Here is a 23,250-nt window from a genome sequence, read left to right as displayed (position 1 = left end):
CTCGCTCTTTGCCTTCCTTTTTCTGTCTCTCAGATTTTCCTTTTTTCTCATTTATTTTCCGTCAAGTCGTTTGATCCATGCCGTTTGACTTATTTTTTAGTTATTTTTCCGTGAATGCGCCTACCGCCCTTTCTCATCCCACTCCACTCTTGTTCCCTCAGTCTCTCTCTCCCATTCCTCTCCTAAGTTCGATCTTGTACATGATGCTGCATTATGTTGCACACGATGCGGGAGGAAAACTCCCACCGGCATAAACATGAATGGGAAGGCCTTGGATAAAGGAAACTGGATCGGAAAAACAAACCAACCAAGACACACACACACGCATCCAGAGGCCTTCTCCACCCTCCAGCCCCCAACGTAACATGTTTGCGCGCCCGTACAGAAGATGAAACAAAACTCGTAATAATAACGCACCGACGACGACGACAGCGGCTTGCTGGGATGGCGAAAACAAATACAACACAACGTCAGCATAGGCTACTACGCAACAACGGCGATTTCTCTCTCTCTCTCTCTCTCTCTCTCTATCTCTCTTTCTCTCTCTCACACTCTCTCTCTCTCTCTCTCTCTCTCTCTCTCTCTCGCTCTCTCTCTCTCTTTCTCTCCTGGCTGGCGGCAGTTTTCCTTTCCACTGTTCACATCAAACTCTGCACCGATTCACGGTGCACGTGGAGCTTGGCTTGTAGGGATCATTTGTACCTTTGGGCGCGCAGAGTGCGAGCTGAGCTTATCCCTTGTTAGGTATACTTTTAACGGTTAAAAGGTAATCGGGAGCACGGAACACGACATGAATGCTGGATGACATCCTGCGGTGGAATTACTGCAAAGGGGGGGGGGGGGGGGGGGGGGGGGCACAAGTAAATGATCAAATAGACAACTGAACATGAAGATGTTCATAATTAGGATATGCAAATGCAAAAAATCACAGTAAACGGTACCTGAAAAATAAAAGGAGAATAATGTATAATACCTATTATCATTTTAGTATAGGTACTAGAGGCATAATTGTGCATCATGTTTACTTAATTTTACAGATGTTTAATGCCTTGCTGACGGTTCTAAACATTCCAATTCTCTAGTTGGAGCTCGTTGGAATACAATCTAACTAGAAATAGATTATTATAAATGCACTGCAATCGAACATTGGCATGTTTGAAGTTTAATGTTAAAAGTTCAATCCCGTGTCCGACACCAATCTCCAAATTAGTTATATATTATTTTATTATGGCACGAAAAGTACATAAACATATTAAATCAAAGCAATTAAGTTTTTTTTTAATTTTATTTATGTCTGCAGTGTTGCACCGAGGGGTAAATTATTATCCTTATTCATTAAATTTTTACCTTATTACCCGATATTTATTTTTCGGGTTTTTACCGGATTTTGACGTGTTTACCCGTGTAAATATTGAGTATTTTCGTTTGAATGGAATTTTTAAAGCATTTTAAACTATTAAAAATCTTTCTCGAAGATTAATAATTAGGATGATTATAACATCCTCAATTATTAAGAGCATATACTTTTTCCTCTAAATGAGAGCTCTAAGTTTTTTTTTATGAATTCTAAGAAAGCATGTCTTATCAATAAGTTGAAATACGATTAATCAGAGCGTTTTACCCGGTACATGTACCAACCTCCAAATTTCATCCAAAGTATGCAACAAGGATCTGATAAATATCTTGTTCTAGTAGTAAACTAGTTGTAGTAGTAATATTAGTATAAGCAGTAGCAGTAGTATTAGTGATAGTAATATTAGTAGCAGCAGTAGTAGCAGTAAAAGCAGTAGTAGTTATTTTCTGGTAGTAAAAAAGTAGAAAATTAAAAAAAAACTGGATTTTTATCCCGAAATTGTAAATACCCGGTTTGGTACATCCCTGTATCCTTGTTGTAAGAGGCTGTAAATCTTTTCATTCGTTTCCGGACAAAGACGATGTTACTCTTTAGTTGATTTTAATAGTTCGGTTTAAAAAAATAGATAAAAAATAGATTAAAAACCTGTTCTTATTTAAATAATTATAACATCACGGAGATCAGCTTGGGGCAACTAAATTTTCGGGGAATATGTATTAACAACATATTAATGCAATAACTTGCTTAGTTTCAGCTGCTGGGTATTGTAATTGTGTTCAGAACTATAGGGGGGAAATATGCAAGGTCTCTAAACTTCAAACGAATTATTTATTTTAAATAAAACTATAAATAACAGCCAACAAAACTTAACTTTCAACCACATTCGGCCAAAAAAGAGAAGCTTCTCTAAGTAGCTGTTTTGTAAATAATTGTTCTTTATTTTGGATCTTCTCAAATAAATTATTGAAAATAAGTGAAATTGCGGATTTTTCCCAAGATACTGTTCTTCCTTAAGTTAATCTACATGTTTTTCAAATGTTTCTTTAAAAAAAAATTAACCTAATGTACACCATGAAACTATCGTGTGCCGTTTCTTTTAGCACTATTGTACGTGCATGAACTATAACTAAAAGAGTACAACTTCAATAAGATCGACCTATTTTTTTCCCAATTTATTAAAATATGCTTAACAGCTTTTTGCAGCTTCCCTCTCAACGCACTGCTCATCAGCGATTTTCGGAAGATGAAAAAGCTTCAAACGAAGCATGCAACATCCGGCCCACACCGAGTCCCCCATATGCGCTGGTGGCCCCTGTAGGCCTTATGCCTCGTGCGGTTTTGCTGTCTTCTTGGTGGCTTGGTTTCGGACAGAAAGACACAAAGACACAAAGACAAAACAACCAAAACAGGCAACAACAAAAAACACAAATCGACCAAACTTCCTTCCCCCTCTGCTGCCCAGGCCAGCACCATTCAGTTGTCATCCAAGCGGCAACAGCACCCGGTGGAAGAAATCGAAACACCCAGACACAGCGGAAGCGCGACACAGCATAACACACTATCATGGGTGGCATTGGAATTTGTATGCTGAGCACGGGGCATAACAAACAGAAGAAAGGAAAGAAAAAAAACCGCAACACATCAAACGAAACGGCTGGGCGATGTTGTGCGGTGTAACGGCTTACTTTGATTTTGCATCGAACACGTGCGAAGCAGCGAAGGACGGGAGAGTTGGAGAGTGCACGACAGCGTGCGCACGACGACGATGGTAAAAGGTGGTGAAAGGTTCTTAAGTCGGTTCGAATCTAGTACAGTGAGGCAATTACGGCAAAAACCTTCAAAAACTATCTTCACGGATTTTGTTTGTTCATTCCGCAGCTTCATGGGCCCACAGACGCACCTATTCATTGGCAATTTTTCCACGGTGTTTAACGTCGTTACTATGCTGACTCTCCTGAAATGTCACACCCATTCACCAGCACCCATCATCACCATCATCGCTTCCCGAAAAGGGCAAGAGAAAGAGTCGCAAACAGTCAACCTTACCCATTAGATTGTTACGATGTTTGGGCTGATCCTGTACCAACGGCGCTTCACACCGTCCCGAAAAAAGAAGCGTCTTTTAGACAGGCGATAGTAATAATAACAATAAACACGTACACATACACACATACACGGCAGTTTGGCTGTAATGTCTTTCCCAGACCAGTGCGTTGCCAATCGCGGCATATGCCAATGGACGGTCGTACGGGCGGTGGACCGGACGACTCGCGCGACAAAGAAACATTCCCCACCGTCTTCAAAGCGTAACGCAAACGTCCTCATCGTCTGTGTGTGCCATCGGGCCGTTTCGGTGAGAAGCTGGCTTCTTTTTTAAGCGATCTAATGTCCAAGGTGTTGTTCTGTGTGTGTGTGTGTAGTGCCCTTCGTCGTTGTGTCGTAGGTACCAGACGTTGAGGTGAAACCGTTGGCTGTTGCACGGAACATTGCACTGAGGTGGAGTTGGTCTGACCATTTTCTATGCGGTAAACTCCAACTAAATTATTATCATGTGGGTTAATTAACGTGGCACAAATATGACCCAAACTTTTTTGGGATTTTAAACTATCAACTCAACTAATCATATTTGAAGCCAAACTCTAAATAATAAAATAATAAAATCTAATTTCAATCTCAAATCGAATACATTGTTGTTCCAATGGTGCATGAGAAAATCGTAATCGTATGGCATTGATAAAGTTCTAGTAATTAAAAGAGTAACTTCAATTCTCAATTAAACGTTCCAAAACTTCAAAATGAAATTTTGTTCCGTATTCCATAAAACAATATTCATGAGGTAAAAACTGGTCCAGTGAATTAGACACAATTGTGCCAACAGTTTGATGATAAAAAATAGTTTTTCGAAAATTGTCAATACTGAGACACCTTATACCAGAAATCCGACCCGTGGGGAATTGACAGTTCAATACCAAGGATGATATTACGTCCTCAGGAGTATCCTCCTGGAAAAGAAACCGTTATCACAGCACATTCTAATGACTAAGAACACAAAAAATTAAGTCAAAATTCAAATATCTTCTTTGAAAACCATGAAGTTCATAAAAACTGGGTGAGTATTACCGAAACAAAACACAAATTTTAAAAATACTTCAAGTATTACAGTCAGAATTCAGTAGATTAATGCTTTTGCGTGGTTTTTCGAGATGTATGTGCCTAATTTTTAGCTGAAACAGAGCTAATGAATGTCCTCTACAATGTGGGAGGAAAGTTTTCCATAAAGTGGTATAAGGAACTGTCCAGGAAGCCTCAGTGTCAGCTTATAGGTGTCCTACTTTAAGGTCGCTTTAGACTTTGCGTGAAAGTGAACGTGATTTTGTTTCGGTTTTTGCTATATTTCATATGATATCCATCAGAATATGGCTTATCGTACACTAAAGGAAAGGATATTCCATTCCCAAACTTTTTAAAACATCTGCAAAACATATTGAAATAATGTATTAAATACATTGCTTCGCGATTCTCCTCAGACCATTATTTTTTCCCCCGAGAACAAAGCGAAACCCCCAAAATTTCACATTCAATTTCACTGAGGCTCTAAACGTGGCCTCTAGGCCACAGAAGGTCCGAATGAATGGAAATGTCGCGGCAACATTTGTACAAAATAATCTTCTTTTAGGAGTAACGGGTCATGCCAGCTTATACAGACGTTCGAGATTTATTAAGTACCACGCAGCCGGATAGTACGTTAGTTAGAGCAACGGAGGCTTGAACCCAGGATGGTGGCATGTTGTTAAGTCGTCCAAGTTGACGATAGTACCGATGATAAAAAGGACCAGTAAAGGTTCAGTGTATGTTCTGGTATGGGTTCGGGATCAATTCCAGGGCCTTAACGGCTTTTCCAGGACCGCTATAGGGCCAAGATCAATTCCATGCCCGGTATGGGATCGGAATCAATTTGACGACCAGTATCGGGTCAGTATCAGTTAAAGGACCGGTAAGAGGTTAGGTTCAAGACTAATTGTCACATCTGTATCGGATTGGAATCAGTTCTAGTAAAATTCCAGAATCAACATGGGTTCTGCATCAGTTTCTTAATGTGTCTATTGGAGTTAAAAGTCACCTCGGAATTTGGGTTGTCTTTTAAAAAATCCATTGCACGCTAATGTTATTAAATACCGCCAAAATTATATTGCATAACCCCGTAATCGGGCCAAATCCGGGAACTAGTTTCCTTCCCTTAGAATCTGGAGGGCGTTTGAAGAATGACACAGTTAAATGGATAATTTACTTGTTCTTGAGGTTGTGGATTCGAAGCATGTTCACATCTATCCTAAGTAGTGATGGGCGTTTCGGAGCGCACCAACGGCTCCGGAGCCGGCTCCGACTTTTTCCCGGAGCCGGTGACGAAACAACGGCTCCGGACCAACGAAGCGGAGCCAGCTCCGGAGCCGTGGGTGCGGAGCCTTCTCCGGAGCCGGCTCCGAAATTGTCTGGAGCCGGTCGGAGCCGGCTCCGGCTTCGGGCCCGTTTTGCCCATCACTAATCCTAAGACCGCGTCAAAGGTTTTGATAAGATAAAGAAATTATATATGAAATTAGTAACATCAAAACAGAGCCAACGGACCATACGGACCATCTAACAACATAGCTACTAAATACATAATAGAGATAATCCACTGTAATTTATCATCGCTCTTTTAAATAAGCTCAACTTTATCCCTTTTCTGCATTAGTAGAGTTATGATTTTTCTTCCCGCAACCAACCATTAGTCTCACTTATGACTCGTCGAAACACGACACTGCGAAAGAAGCAGCGCAGAAAGGTAACGCAACGCACCGTGATCGTTCAAACGATCGTTTGACAAATTGTTTTTCGTTTCGCCCGTTTCGCCAACGATTCCAACGATCATCATCATCGTTCGTTGCGATCGTTTCGTTCAAGGGAAACGCAAAAATGCATCGCGGTTCATGCCCTATCCAGGACCAGAACTGCAACCTAGCTGTCACACTCTGGCACCCGTAAAAAATGCCATTGCTCCTCTTTCCCCACTCCACTTCCTTGCTCACACGCGGAAATTCACACTCGCGGAATCGAGCATTTCGTATGCACAGTTTCTCCCGCGGAATTTGCACAGCCACACATGGAGGGCCTGCCGCGGCTGATGCTGCTGCTCCGTGTATGTGGAACTGAGAAAGAAAATCACAACTGGAGGTGGAGGAAAGTGGCCACGCACAAAAAGGGGAAAATACGAACGGTTTTGCTCCCCTTTTTATTTGCCCGGCTCGGCGGCAGTATGCAACCCTCCCTTCGAGTGTTTGGTGGTTGCTGGCGGCTGAAGCAATGGGAATGGTGTGCGTAAAAACGTATCCCCCCAGAGAGAACCATCTCTCTCTCTCTCAGTTCTCCCACTTTAGCATAGTAGCACCCTTTCCCGTTTTCGCTTCAGCATCGTCCCCTAGGCAACGCGCGCCCTCGGTCGTAGGCACCTGCGCGTAAAAGCGTACAGCGTTTGCTCTCGCTCTGGCACAGGCACAACAACGCAGGGGCAGCAGCAGCAGCAGCATCCCCCAGCTCGGCAAAAGGATGCCGCGCTAGCGCGCTCGAGCAGCATCTCCAGCGCGCGTAACCAGAAACCCGAACCGAACCGACCGGCGGTTCGTTCTGGAACGCGAACCCGCGCTACCCAAAACGTGCCCGCTCGGGAAACAGAAACCACGCGCACAGAACCCGACGGTCGGGGTTGTTTTCCACTGGCTGTCGAATCGGTCGGACGTGGTTACGGTTTGTTGGCAGTTGGTGCGCTCTGTTCCCAGAAGAAAAAAAAACACAGAAACTCCGTGGCTGGTGGTGCACAAAATATTAAATTCAACACATCGGTTGGTGCAAAGTGTTTTTGTCGGAAGATTTGCAAACGGTTAAAAGGATTTTTGGGAACAAAAACAAAAAAAAACCTAAAAAAAGTGTTAAGTGGTAAAAGAAGGTAAAAACAATCCTAAACAGTGAAACAGTGGAACAGTAGTGTTTCTTTGGTATTTGAAGTGCAATGAATGTTTAATTGTGCCACTGCAACACAGTGACAAAACAAAACACCCAAAAAACCAAAAAAAAAACACCGCCAACTTGATCTTTCTTTACGAAGTGTGTGTGGTTTTCGGTACATAACTCCGCGTACGTTTTGCTGCCTTTGTGTGGTGTTGTTGGGTTCAAATAAACACACTCACTCACTCTCCTCCAACTGTGCAACACATTTCTTCCGCAGTTTTGTGCACGATTAAGTTGTAACGACGCGCCGTACGGTTTCGCGTCTCGCGCGACCCAAGTAATCCGCCGGCATCGGCAACAGCATAAAGCCCCCTCCGATCGCCAATCGCCATCGAAGACTACGGAAGATAGAAAGGAGCAGGCCTGGGAAGGCTGCTGTCGACAGTTGTGTTTTTGTGGACCTTTTTTGTTGCTTTTCAAATTCTTTCATCAGCTCGGCCTCCTTCACCCCACGGGGGTGAAGGGTCTGCGTGCACCGTGGCCCCTGCGGCAGCAAAGTAATTTCGCGATCATTTTCGCCGGCCAGGTTCGATCGGGGATTTGCGTCCCCCAAGAAAAGGGACTCGTTTAATGTGAGTGTGAAAGTAAGCCTACTTTGGAGTGGGGGTTAGGAGGGTGGACAGATTAGACCCAACAGTACAGTGATTGAACTTTTAACTTATCCCAGCGGCCTTCTTTCCCTGGTACGGCGTAACCCATGGGTGTCGGTGACATGTACTGCCTGGCGGTGGTTGCTTGATGCCGTTGTGTTGGCAACACAAAGAACTTAAGAAAAAAACTTCGACTTCAAAATAAAGCCAAAGAGACACACACGGACACACGTCTTGGACTCTCTCTCTCTCTTTCTCTCCCCGTGGTGTGACGAATGGATTGGCGGAAATTAATGGTGGCGTGGGACTTTCGACTTTTAAGCTTCTTTTCTTTATTTCATTTATGTTTCCCGTTTTTTTTTTTTGCTGTCGCTCCATTCCGATAATGGGCTGGACCCACTTACCCACACCCACGTTGGCCTTTTTTTGTCCCGGCAGCTACTTACACCGGCCGCCACCAGCTTCGAATTAGTTGGATGTTGGCAGGGAAGGTGTGAAAAAGATAAATCGTGCCCAATTCGCTACGCTGATTCGCGCGCTGACACACACAACGGAGGTGGTTGTGTGGCTTGATCCGGCGTGATCTAAATTTGTGACCAATTTTGCACAGACTGCTGAACGGCGTATTTCGAGCGTATATCGTTAACCTTTTCATCGTACGCTGCAAATCATTTGTGATGGCGATTGTGGGGAAGGTGTTCGTGGTGGAGTTGGTGGGTAACGGAGCTTGTTATTAAAAAAAATATGCAACGATACTCTAATGGACCGTTTTGATAGCTGCGTTTCGTTCCACTGGGTCGTGGAACAACGCTTGGACGGAGTGGGCAAATTTGTGAGCTTATTTTGATTGGTCGTAATGGAACTTAGTTTTTGCCTTTTTACTTTTCTTGACTGGTTGGTTAGATAATCATTTTTTAATAAGCAATAAATTGAGCTTAGAATATTTTGTTTTCCCTCCAAAAAGTGTCACTGCATTTAGCCAGAAACTTTGCCGGAAGAAAAGATACAAGCAGATTTTAGTTATAAAAAAATGTTTAAAAATACTAATTATACGAAACTTTAAACCTTCATTACCTCATGAATGAATGTATCAAAATGAACTTTGAAAGTATGTTTATCTTGTCTGATTTATATACGTTTTAAAATGTTAATCAAAATCCTCTTTTTTCTTAATAAATGGGATCGTGGAGTCGTTGACATTTTTTCCGAATTTCTGAACACTTTTTCGCGTTCAGTATATATCTTAAAAGCAGTATTTAGAGGAACCTATTTTTTTATAATATTCTATTTATGTGCAACATTAACCAAAGATCCCTATAACTTAATAAATGCTAAAGAAAAAGCGTCGATGGACAGATGATTAAATTTAACTATTAAATAAATTACTAAGTTACAATACATCCTCGTAATCACAACAGGACCAATAGGAATAAAAATTACGAACCTCCAAGAGCTCGATGCAACGATTCAGAAGTAGTTAGGAATGTTTCCTTTTAAATGTTGTACTCAATTTAAAAATTAAATTAATTGAAGCCGACCGCTTGTTCACGATAATATTAACGATTCTTTAATTGCTATTGTATTCAAAAATAATTCCTGTAATAAAGCCTTAAAATACTTAACCGTACATATGTTGCACTGCTCAACATTAAGATACATTCGGCATGTCCATAATCGATACAGTTTTATATATAGATCTTCATGAAAAATCACCTACAATTCTGAATATGCGTTTTTTGTTTGCTTTAAATAATGAGACAGTTGAGAATAATTTCTACATGAAAAGAAAAGCTTATTATAATTAAAGCATGGCATAATGAAGCAAATCTATTGATAAAATAGCATTCAATAGAAAGTATGTTTTCCCCTGAGTAACCTGTTTTTTAATCTCCAAAGTATTCATAATTTAAAAAAAAATAACATTAACAATTACTAGATGTATGCCTTATCACTAGCCACTCCCTTATCGACTGTACAGTACAGTAATAACAATTGCAATCTATTAACTGCAAACCCTTTTTAACCACGGCCTTTGCGCGTCGGCTACATGAATCCATCGCACTTCAAGCTGATTTCAAGCTCCCAAGCTGATACTCGTTCACCCCCCCCCCCCCCCTTTGCGTTGAATATTAATTTAATAATTTCCATGCGTATCGCTAGCACAATAATTAAGCTAAATTTGTTCTGCTCCACAACCACCAAGCGAGCGCGTTATCGTCACACGCGTTGTACACTGATTAATTTGCACAATTATCGTTACATTAAAACGTTGCCTGCTTTTTCCCCTTCTTTTCCTGCCCGGTTAGCGATCGAAATCGATCGCTTAACTATTAGCCCTGCGTGATGATGGGTGTGGGAAAATGGAAGAATGGACCCGAGAGAGAGAAAGAGAGAGAGAGAGAGAGAGAGAGAGAGAGAGAGAGAGCAGGGAACGGGACCAGCAAACGATTAACAGCGATTAAGACACCTTCACATGGTAATCGATGGTGTCATTTATTACTTCCCCCCGGGGGCCAACATCGGTCCGTCTGTCCTTGCCGTGAGGGTTTTGCAGGAGCAGCCCGAAACACACGGAAGGGTCCCAAACACGAGGGACGAAAACCAGACGCAGTCGTCGCGACTCTGCTCTACAGCTGAGAGTTTCTGTTTTGTTCTTCTCCTCCGTCTTACACTCCGCTTTTCTCTTTTTAATGGATCAGGGGTTAAAAAAAAGTGATCGTGCAGTGATCGATTTATTAGAGCCGCAGACAGGCAGTTACGCTGTAGACATACACACACATGCATCCACGATCGTGCAAAAGGGTCGTCCAAAGTTTTATGATGTGGCATAATTTGAAGTAAAGCGTTTTGGTGTTTGTGAGCGAGTTTGTGAGTGTGTCTCGATCGGTGTAAAGTGATCGTTTTAATGCTGTTGTGAAGAAGGAAAAAAGGGATATCTTATCGTGTGCGAGGTGAATGTGTGTGCGTGTGTGTATTAGTGCCGGGTAAAGGCAGATTGTTTAAGAATTGGAAAGATAAAGCAACAGAAAACGACATCATTAAAAACCGTGCCGAGAAGATAATATTTATAGTGAGTGTGGATTTTTTGTGTGTGTGTCCGCTGGCCGTTCTGTGTGCCTGGCTGAGTTGTTCAAGGGTGAAAAAAGGAGCATAAGCAGCACACTGACTGCTTGATCGAGCCACATACAGTGTACGGTGAAAAGGTGAAGATCAAACCTAGCAGAAGCCCTGACGCCTGAACCAACAACCTTCAACAGGCGCGTAGCCCGTACAACCGCAGCACTACGTACAGGTAAGGATTGTGTTAATTAATGGCATTTAAATTTTCCCCGTTACTATCTCGGTACCCCGTTTAACCTAGAGGCAGTACACACACCCTGATCTGTGTGATCAGGCAAGAAAGGGCAATCAAAAAGGGCTCTTCCCACCGGCGGGCAACTGCTGGGACGTTTCTTCCCGGGGCAAGAACGCGCCTCCCCAAGGAATGTTGCATCTTCGCACCGGGACCTGGGAAAAAGGTTTCCTTCTCGTCACTGTGCCTTTATTTTGTTGCTGCTGCTGACTCTGCTGCGATCGCAACGGATAGAGCCCGTTTGTGTTGCTTACCCTTCCTTTTACAACTACCAGGTGCCTTTGCTCCGGCGGAGCGGTACCGTCCGGAAATCTAACCCAATCTTCCCTCCGTTTTGTGACGCCCTGTACCCAAGGGACGCCTCGCCCTCCGTTCCCTTTCAGCCCAAAGCAGGCTATTTACACTGGCATTATGTTCCCTTGTGTAGTCGCGTAATGCACGTTTCGTGTCGCGCGCGTGTTTTTTTTTATTTTGGGTCGTCCACTGTTCGCCGTTCCAATCACTCTGCGCCTGCTGCGCCTGCTGCTGCAGCTCTGGCTCTCTGGTTTGCGGTGACGCGAAGCGTTTGTGTTTATCTTGCCTTTCTAATGTGTGTCGCGCTTACCTCGTCGCGCGGCAACGAAGAGGTCGACCGAGCCTGGACCTGAGGGAGGGAGTAGAGCGATCGTACCGGTGCAGTAGGATTTAATTAGTTTTCGGTTTCAATTTGGGCTTCTTTTTTTTTCGTCAAACCAAGACCTATTACCTATTAAGTGTGATCGTTTAAGAGCGCGGGGGCTTTTAAGAGGATGGATAGAAGCTTTTTTCATTCGATTGTTAAGACTGTTCTACGTATCGAATGATGAATTGGCTTGAGAGAACAACTTTCAGGACGTCGAAGCATTCTTGCTCGATTTTTTCTAACAAAAGGTGCAAGGATGTAAACTGTTTTGAATCATATTTATCAAACAATTGGAAGAAGGAAACGTCTAACAGGAAAAATTTGTTTGATACTAAGTTAAAGCAAATATTGGTAATTTTTTGTTTACACTGTAAATAATATGGTTAATTTTGTTTCAAATAATGTCGTTGTCATTAATAACAAATGAATGTTTCTGAAAAAAAACCCCCAAAAAAGACTAACTGTAAGCCACGTTTGCTCAGGTATTAATCAATGCTTCTTTTGGCTCAATCAATACTTCTATTTGGCGTAAAGGCCGGAGTACATTGTCCGTACGCGCTGGTGCAATTTTGATTTTCACTAACGTATATAGTAAGCCTAGCCTTGCTCATCGAAGGAATGGTCATGCCGGATCTCAAATTTAAGTAGTTTTTTCGCCTGTTTTCGATGCGATGCGTGCAGTACATGTGTATCTACCTTTTACATAACTTTTCTTGTCCTTTTTAAGTAAAAAAAAACATGGAAAAATAACATATTTTCTGAATCGGCTCACAATTGTTCGGCTAAATGCTTCGGTCAGCCGACGCCAGATGCGCTGGTGAAAATCAAAATTACACTAGCGAGTACGGACAAAGTCCCCCGACCTTTAGGCAGGGTCTTAAGTATCCGGTAACAACAAATAAAACAGCTCTGACTTGTGAACCTAGAAGCAAATGTTGAGCATTCCGAGTAGATTTCATTCTAAAGAAAGAACGATTGATCTAATCAACGTTCATCGGTTCATTATAAATCATAATGTACTGAATTGTTCATAAAACGAATGTCTTACCCGTCGAAATAAAGAAACGTCCTAGTACGCCAGGTCGTTCATTTCCTCCAATACAAATATGAACGTGCACTGCAATACCAGGACGTTCACGAAAAAAACGTCCTAACCATTGTAGTAAAGAACATCCTACGGTCTGCCTTATAATTTTCAAGATGTAATACACTAATTATATTTTTCTTGCAAAATGAAACAATTTACCATATTTTCTTCAACTGAAATGAACGTATGAATCGCGATTCACCATCAGTTCATCTTAATGAAAGAACACGTACTAGTTCTTCACGTCCATCAAAATGAACCGAAATGTCCAAGCCTAATTCTGAGATAGGGGTATAGGATTTTTCTCATTATTAACTTATATTAATTTATGTTATTTTCACCATTCTCTTCATATTTAAAACACAATACACTGCCGATGCTATGCAGTTGCTTAAACTGTAAAACATAAAGCATGAAATTCTATAAAATTCATCTTAAATGCTATAAAACAATGATTCTGCCTGGAATTGTAGTGTGTGATTTTTTAAATATTATCTTTTTTCTTATTACTTACTACTTATTCAAACAAAACACATCCTAACATCCTCTGAACAAACGAAATACATACGGTTACGATCGCACTTTTCACACTTTGCATACAGGCAACGGCAAAATGGTACAACTTGCAATTGGAAGTTGTTTTTTGTTGTTTATTCAAAAATTACCCGTCCACCACGAAGGCCTAACAAGAGCTTGTTTTAGTACTAATTTCTTAATATGTTTCTAAATGTTGTCGCGCATAAACATTTAGAAACATATACATATATAAGTCACAAAATTCCGCATGTTCGTTAAATTTCCTCTTCATTAATCATGCTCATGGAGACATTTGGGACCATATTGTGTGTTATGGCTTGATTCGTACAGTATTCTAGGTTGCCGCGATACTAAACGAGCAACGGAAAAGCGTTATTTATGTAGAAGCAAGTGTACTTATTGCTTTATCACTGTAAGGGAGGTGATGTGATGGAGCTGTATTCAAGGATGAGCTTAACAAAGCTATATAATATAATATTTGTATGCACATAGGGTCGTCAAAGTCTTTCGTCATCTTACACTGATTTCCGGCTCAGTTTTCACAATGAACAGCATTATTCAAAATTTGTAAGATGTTTTTCAACAGCTGCCATTATTTGTGACAGTTGGGCTGTTCAAATACATCTTGCAAGTTTTGTATAATGACTGTGTATTAACTTGTCTTATTTAATGGCAGGTATTAACGTTTCTCTTACTTTTGAATTAGTTTTTGATGTTAGTTTTTTTATAATTTTTTAGGCTATTTTTCTTTTCTATATGTAGTTGATATCTTATGTATTTTAAGTGATGCTAATAAATATTTGAAAATACGTTTAATTTCATATTTATGTATTAAGTTCATAAAACTTCGGATATTTTCTGTAAAGAAGATTATCTAAATAAACAGATGTAATAAATTGCATGAATACCTCTACAAAGTATCAAAACACAAACGAACACAATTCTACACATGTACACACATTATACTTTTAAATTCGGAATGTACGGCCTAAAGATACGTAACAATAACGTTCGACCTCACTAGCAAACTGTAATTGATAACATTAAACGTACTGAGAAAACGTACACTTGTATGAGCAAGCAAAGTGATACGGAAACCTCCCTCCCAGCCACAAACCATTTTCTTCCAATGCTAATGTGCACTCGCAGCAAATTTGCGTTAATCTGCAAATGGCACAGAAACAATCCCGATCGATAGCAAAAGGACAAACGACGTGTGACTCATCAAAAGATTCCCTCACCGATGCCACTCGCACAGGTGAATCAGTTCGGCAAGAAACCCCCCCACACTTCACATTTCTCAAGCACCACCACTTTCCATAAAACGCAATCGGCCGGCATCGTACGCACACGGGCGCAACCGGGCGCAGGTCGTCCTGTGCACGAGCACATTGTACCCGCCCGGAGCGTTCGTCCCGCTTTGCTCCGGAATGGCGTAATTTTTCATGCATCACTGCATGTATTTAATTACCATAAATCCCAAAACTCATCGACCAAAACTCGTGCTCCTGCGGCGGGTTTGTTTGGTCACCTCCCTGCGACACCGCACCTCTGACGTGAACAGTTTTTGCAACCTCCATCCCTACCCCCCGGAACCCAACGGCAACAACGAAAACGGAAACCACGATACCGAGAGAAAACCCGCTCCCAGCGCGTCACCAGCGCATAACTGCCCCGAGACGAGAGTGAGCGGTTTTATGCTGTAAAAATATTAATTACCACATTTATTTACAGTAAATTAAGCCACAAAGCTACGTTTTATGGCGCAATCGGTCGGTTTATGTGTGTGTGTGTATGTGTGTGTGTGTGTGTGTGTGTGTGTGTGTGTGTGTGTGTGTGTGTACACCCGTGTGGATGGATAGAGAAGGGCAGCCGGGAGTCTGGCAGGCAAACAGCAGATACTTCCCATGGGAGATGGAAGAAGAAGGGAGAAATTAGCACGGGAAGACGACTCATCCAGGGATCCAGGGTTGCGACAAAACTCGAGTTGACTCGAGCACAACACAGCCCGCAGGGAACAGAAGGGGAGAGATCTTAATTGATCGGCCAGAAAAGGGGTTTCGGCGTCGGATGAGTTGCCCGCCTGTTTTATGAAGGTAACAAAGTGGATAACGGCAGGTCACCACTCCGATGTGCATCCCTCCAGTTTGCTTGCGCAGGTAGTTTATGGCGAGTACGGAAGACGTACGGATTATGCTTTCATCGTCAATCCGACTGTAGGGAGGCACAGTGTGCTGTGAAGATGTAATTAAGTGACCAAAAAGGATATACCGACCTGGTTTAAAATATAACTAGTCAGAATTTTTATGATAAATACGCATTTACAGTTTAGCTTCTCCTGTTTCCTATCTTCATGTCGTGTACAAGTAGAGCAATCAAGAGATACTAGAGCTCAGAGATGTATGTTCTTTATTTGATTGAATATACAATATCAAATTTATGCTTATCAAAGCCCAGATGCATTCTGTAGTGTGTACAACTCAAATTATTTAGTTTTTCTCCAAATTTGGTTATTCTAATGGTACATACATATAATAAAAATGAAATAAAGATATTTTAATCACACAAATTGTTTTAGGCAGAAACGTAATGATTGATGTAATAACTATAGAATAGGCACGAGAAAAATATCTATTTTATCGAGTTGCAAGAAGCAACTCCGTGCCAAAAATGGAAAACATATTGTATCATTACACCAAAACATAAAAGCATTCGAAATTATTGCATAATATTTATGTTTTATACAAAACTACTATCGAGGTGTTTTATGAAATACTTAACATTTGGATATTCAAAAAAGAAATTATGTGGAACTTTATCTCGAAAAGTATAATCGCAAATTGTATGTAAAAAATAGAATAAATATTTTAAAAAAAACCAAATGTATTGTAAAGTGCGGGGTTTGTAAGGGGCTCTCATAATTTTGGGACACTTTCTTGACTTTCAATACTGAAACTTAGACTCTATAGTGCCCTTTTTGGACTAATCTGATAAGAATTCCAATGAGACTTCCCATAAATATCATATAGAATCTATTTTCTAATAAAAAGAGTTCATATCTGGCAAGAAAGGGTCAAGAAATTGTCCGAAAGTTTTGAGAAACCCTGAAAACCCCTGTAAAGATGAACACGTTGAAATAGCAAAGATATTTCAAAATAAAAAAGGTTAAATTAGACTTGGCATTAAACATTAGAATACATTAGAATAAACGAGACTCAGATAAGAGAGCAAAACGCATAATGTACAAGGAAAAAGGTTTATTTGATGAAATATTACTATAATTTTTTTGATAATACAAAATTGGAGGGAATTAAATCTCTTTATCGGAGTGACAATTATCTGGGTGACATTCTTTTTCTTTATGCTGTATATAATGTATGAATGATGTATAGAATAGTGAGCTCCACGCTACTTTTGCGCATAATCAATGATGAATGATGGATAAGATAATCGAAAAATGTGTAGAGCAACAATACTGGTTTTGTTTTTGTTTAAAAATACATGAATTTTGGTTATTGTTATGCGCTCTACTTCCAACATATTTAAAAAACAACAGACATCAAAGCAGAAAAAGCTCAACAATCAAGGGGTTTTCTCCAAAATTTTGAAATTGTTTTCGTTCAGGATTCTCTGCATTCTAGTGCACAATGTATATACATGCATTAGCTTATTCAACGCTGTCTCTTTCTATGCTTAACTTCAGTAATAGTTTTCAAACTTACTTATAAAGCCCTTTCCCAGCCAAAGGGAAGGAATGTAAGCAACAATTGTGTACTCAACACATTAATAAAGTAAATCGTTTTTTTAAATCATTCTAAACTAATACTCTCCTGTTTTCATCTTCACCATTGACTTACTATCCCACTGTGCTCCTTCCTCCCATTTCAACCCATACGCCCAACGAGGGAAGATCCTGCTTCTTCCAGCAATGCCAACGCCTACTGCCACCAGCGCGCGCAGGAGGAAACGCCAGACAGTTTGATGTGTTTCTCACGGTCAGCAGAAAATGGTCTGCACTCACTCACCGTTTGCGTCGTCGTCGTTGTTGCCCCAGCCACCCCCAGTTCCCCTTGCAGGGAGGGCCGCTAAACTCCGCTAAACAGAGATGAACCTGAGCTGTTTGACCGGCCAGATGAAAATTAGCATGTTCATTACACCAATCATCCGTGTCTCTAGTCTGCCCAGCGAGTCTCCCCGCGTAATGAATGTTTTCAAGGGTTGAATCGGATCGCTCTCGGCATTATGATTGTCATTATATCGTCGGTATCATCAGCCGGCAGTCACCAGGGGATCAATGTTAAACGCAAAACCGCGCGCACACACACACATAAATTGCGCTTGGTGTCGTCCGCAACATTCGGGGCGCATTAACACACGCTGGCTTACGTCGGTCGGTCGGTCGGCGTTTTAATGACGAATTTAAGCAGGAAGCACAGGTTGTTAACAAAAACTAATTATCGCACAAGGGGTGGCGTGGGGCAAAACACGTGTTTTATGTGCGTGCATTTGCAAAGCAACAGCCGGCAGTAATATCATTTACGGCGGTGCAGTAATCGTTCGAACGTAGCTGTTTGCTATTTTACAATCAAGCAGCAACAAAAAAAGGCCCTTCCGATATTATGCCATAAGACGTTTATTGGTTTGCTTGGCGAAGAGTTTGCGCTTTATGGATATTACAGCCTTTAAAACAGGGAATTGGAAATTATATGAGCAGAGAGAGGGAGAGAGGCAGAGAGAGAGATCTTAAACTCAAACAAAACCTCCACTTGTTCATCCGATTCGATCCCATAGAGGTATTATTGATTTCTGATGCTCGTACAAATTCCTACACAACTCCCAACTCATTTATCCATGTGAAGCATCATTTGCTGCAGGCCTCCTCCCATTCTACGCAAAGAAACTCACCCTCGAGCTGTCGATGCTTCGATGAAACGCGTCAAATGCGCGTAGCACACCAAGACTTATCGGGAAAATGTGTTGAAATTTATTTCCAAAACTCACTGACTGTTGCCCGCGTTTTTTTTTTTGTTTCCTTTCATTCCTTGCATACCGCCCCACCCGCGTCATTTCATTCCATCCGCGCCCAAAAAACCGAGTGAGTTGAGCACGCTGGAGGCGCGCTGGTCCGTACTTGGGTGGGCCTAAATTATGACCGAAAGTTTTGTTTGTTTCGAGTTTTATTTTTACGACGTCTGGTTTGTTCGCCGAAGTTTCCATATGTGCGGTGGTGCGGCTGTTACTACCGCCGCCTGACGCGCTTTGCTGGTTGCTGGTGCTGGCTGGAAAATGAGCCGCCGGTCCAGTGCGGCAGCCGCCCGAATTTTCACCTCCCCCCTGCCCGTTTTTGTTTCTTGCGTGCGTCTTTGCCTTCGGACCGGTCGTAAGTAAAAATTATCCAAACACCAACAGCGTTAAGGGAGTATCCCCCCCCCCCCCCCCCCTTTGCTTCGAATCTTTCTGCTTTGCCCCAAATATTGAGTAAATGGGGTGGGTGGGTGTAGACACACACAAACACACACGCGCGCGCATAAGGAGCTTAAGGATGTTTGAATGGATTGAACCCCTGGTAACGACATCGGAGCATAATCGGGTGGAAAAAAGTGTTATTAGTTATGATATTGATGCCAGGAAATAGAAAAGGGGCGAGCAGTGTCGCGACGATTGCGACGCTGCACTTAGCTTAATCAATCTGCAGATTAGATCGGCTTAGGAAGTTTGCTGCTGCTGCGGAAGCAAATTGGTTGTGTTGCAAAAGTTTTCCCCCCCCCCCCCCCCCCTAATAATCATATCCGCAATCAAGCGCAAGTAGGGTTGGATTGCTTTTAGGTTTTCGTGGAAGGAAATCATTTTGTGTTATATTGTTCTTTGGTGGTTATGAAGAAAAAGGCTGTATTACTGGTTTGATATGAAAATTGTTAAAAATCGGGTAAAAATACTAAGTAAATTTTTAAAGTTTAAAGATGCGTGAATGATGTCGAATCGAAAGATCTATTCAAACCTATATAATGGAACTCAAACCACAATTTGAACGAACGTTTAAAAGACAAATGCTGCATTTCCAGTTCAATAACAGTGCCGATGTGTTGTCAAATAAATAGTCAAAATTACAAAAAAATAACTATTGAAACCATAATGAACAAAAAATGCATAGAAATTTTTGGATAATTTGTTTATTTATTTATTTATTTATTTATTTATTTATTTATTTATTTATTTATTTATTTATTTATTTATTTATTTATTTATTTATTTATTTCATGAAGTCATCTAATCTAGTTTCCTAACTAATACAAAAACTCAACTCATAAATAAATGAATACAAAGCTGACCACAATAAATATAAATAAATAAATCACAGTTTCACTCGACAGTATAGGCTGCGCGACGTTTGCTTTAGGACATTTCTATTTACGCTAGGATCGACAATGCTGATAACTGAGCTATATGAGTTGATCATTCTCAAAAGTGCATCATTAAAACCAAAAACCATAGACGTAAAATCAATTTATATATTATATATTAAAATAAAATAAGGGAGTAATTAAATTACTATATAAGGGAGTTTCCTAAAAATTAACATGTTCTAGAATAAAATGTTTCTTTTCAGTTACGGTGCAAAATTTTTAGTTTTATACCTGTTTAAAAAGTAACAGCTAGAAATGATCTGTTTGTTATCATGCGATTGAAAAATTCTAACCAATCAAATAACCAATAAATAATTTTTTCTTAATTTTTTTTTTATTTTTTTTTCTATTTTTTGTACGAACGGCCTAGCTCGCAGTTTTACAGAAATTTGTTTCAATAAAAAAAATATATGCAAAAATAAGAAAAAAATACTCAAAACTTTGACAGAAACCCACTAATATACAGCCATAAATCAATTAAAAAACATAATTGGAAAGGCAAACAAAATTATTAAAATAAATAATAATATAAAAATAGTGAAAAAAAAACCTGTACAGAGAGATAACATATAATAGAGATGACGCAGATAACAAAAGATGTGAGATAAAAACATAATAATAAAGAGATAAAGGATATTATAAGATAAAGATAAAATGGGATAAGATAAATATGGGAAAAGCAAAGGTGAAGGATGAATTTTTAAAAGATATATTAAGTATATATGATGGGATGGAATTACACAACAATTTTTGATAAACTATCAAGCAAACGAAACAAAACTCGCGTTTGTTGTGAGTTTTAGTTCAATTTCCAATAACAAAATTATATCTGCATTAAGTTGATACCAAGTAGCTGCAAAACAGCTTTCATTCTCATGATTTATTGACTACAAAGTAAACCCAAGTAGATAGCGCCCCCGTTGAAACTATCTACTCCAAGCCAATTGAGTAAACAATTCTACTAAAAAAACCGCCAACTCAACTAAAAGACACAAAGATGGAAAGATTTGTACAGTACAAGATCATGTACCATCCCGATGGCAACAAGTGCTCCAGACTGAACCCACGACCGATAGAGAGAGCGAGATAAAGCGCCAGCATAGAGCCACCATGATGGGAACGCGACTTAATCGGACAAGTGCATCAGGCGCATCAGGGTACGGCGGCAGGACCTAGACACGACATGCGACCACCGCAAGCATTCACGACGGCACTAATTAGCTCTTGGTCGATGAATATATTTTCAAACCCTCCCTCATGTTTGCTAGCTCTTGGGCTTTCCCTCCGGCTTCTCGACCAGCTTGCTTGGTGGCATATGGGGTGGAATTCGCTCATCTTCCTTCAACCGCCCCCCGGGGGACCCTGGGGGCAAATGTATCGATGTCATCGTCACCAAAGTCTAGCGTGTGTCGGGCTTTACTACAGCGCCCATCTCTAGTACCCTCTCGGCCGACTCGGAGACTGCATTCGAGCCAACCCCGGCTCATGAATATGCACACCCGATTTGACCGCTCTTGAGCCCTTGAGTGTTGTTCGATGGCAAGAAAAAGCGACTAAAAAGACAGGAACAACGCATACGGGATGGGAACGCGAAAGCGGCCAAACGATTTTTCGATGCTCATTTGCGGAACCCTTCAAAGGCCCTTTGCACGGACACGATAATACTGCCAAACGGTGCACTTTTGCAACGCGCAACCCGTCAAGTGTGCGCATCATTACTCTTCGTCTTGCCTGGTGGACGGCCACTTGACGGACGGCCAACACACAGCGCCGATCGGTGGTGCCGATGGGTGAATGGGAGTTGGGTTTTCGCCAACCTTAATCTAGCCGACCCTGGTGGTGGCGGTGCTGTTGATGGAGATGATGGTGGAATTGAGGATAGTGAATGATTTAAAAAGTGCAATTTGCCCATTTGCTTGGGCGAGTGGAAAGTGCAGAGTGTTTATTTGATAGTGTGGTGAAATCGGCTTTGTTTCGCCATAGTGGTACGGCCGGAAACGATTTGTGCAACTTGATTACTTGTAACACTCTTTTGATCAAATTGTGTTTCTATTATGGTTCATTTTGAACCGGAAAGTACCATTTATTCATTTCATTTTATTATTTTATATGGCATTTGCTTTGTGTTTTGTTCAATGAAATTGCAGTTTTATCTTGGTGTTATTCATACTGACATATTTAAACCTTTTTTGTGCTTTTTTTTGTAAGTTGGAAAAATTTGCTCGTTTATTTTATTTCATTGTACATTTTTACTATCTTCATATATTTTATTGTATGATTTTTTGTGTAATTTTTTATTTCTTTCACATTTACAACTTGCATTTTCTTGCATTACCATTCAATTTGTATTGTTTAAAACTACACTTGCTTGGTCCATTAATTCCATTTAACTGTAAAATTTTCATTCATTGTCCATCTTTTATGATCTTGTTTTTTTAAATATATTTTAATTGTATATGAAATATATTCTAATTGGGATATTCAAATTTTATCAAATTTGTTCAATTGTCTATTAATTTGCACTTTTTAACTTTTAGCTTCTGATAGTTTTTAGTTGTATGAATGAAGGAGGCAACGTGACCCTTTTTTATCACACCCTAATATATGAGCAAAACATAAAATTTCTCTTTCTATTAAGAACACAAAAAACATCAAAACAAACAAATATATAAAACTAAAAACATTGCATAGTAAAAAATATAAATAAAACAATAATTTCAGAAACTTTCTCTTATTTATCAAATGCTTATCACACGTCTTTTTTTGCACGCAATCAACCGGAAAACCCTGTAACAAAATTAATATACAATCATCTGGCATTTGACCTAATTAATCAGTTGAAAGAGAATAAATTGCATCAAAACAATCAATTCGTTTCTTAAGACCGATATTTCACAATTCTCCTTTCATTTTGAAAGATCTTTTCTGATCTGATTCTTTCTTCCCAAAAGCAAACGAAAAGTACCAGTCCCTTTCATACCCCCTTTCACTGCTCTTAAATGTAGCCTGTCAATCTGATTTCAACGAGAAACTACGCACTTGCCCGTACGTTTTTTCGTGTCTATTTTTGCACTCAACCGCCGCATCTCTCGCGGGAGTTTAACCTTACCTTAAGTCGTACCAAGACCACCCTACCTGCATAGGAATTATTATTCTGGTTGCTCCAGTTCTTGTTGCTTTCCATCCGTCCGTTTCCACGTCCTTTCCACCCTTTGCGCCCAAC

The 23,250-nt window shown here is 40.5% G+C and overlaps 1 protein-coding gene across 4 annotated transcripts in view; it reads left to right on the top strand.

The window, feature by feature from the left end:
* The first annotated feature begins 7,070 nt into the window (after nt 1–7,070).
* Nucleotides 7,071–23,250, top strand: part of LOC1275525 (protein Wnt-1) — a 36,919-nt gene continuing 20,739 nt past the window's right edge. For 3 of the 4 annotated variants that reach the window (XR_009766098.1, XM_557821.4, XM_061657883.1), the window contains exons 1-2: nt 7,071–7,334; nt 10,686–11,278. The gene's annotated coding sequence lies outside the window, so the exon portion shown is untranslated. The remainder of the gene's footprint in view (nt 7,335–10,685; nt 11,279–23,250) is intronic. The other variant, XM_061657884.1, reaches the window with a different exon arrangement.

Source organism: Anopheles gambiae, chromosome 3 (assembly GCF_943734735.2).
Source record: "Anopheles gambiae chromosome 3, idAnoGambNW_F1_1, whole genome shotgun sequence".
In the NCBI taxonomy this organism is placed as follows: Eukaryota; Metazoa; Arthropoda; class Insecta; order Diptera; family Culicidae; genus Anopheles; species Anopheles gambiae.
Note: the sequence above shows the minus strand (reverse complement) of the source record. Positions and strands in the feature narration are given on the sequence as shown.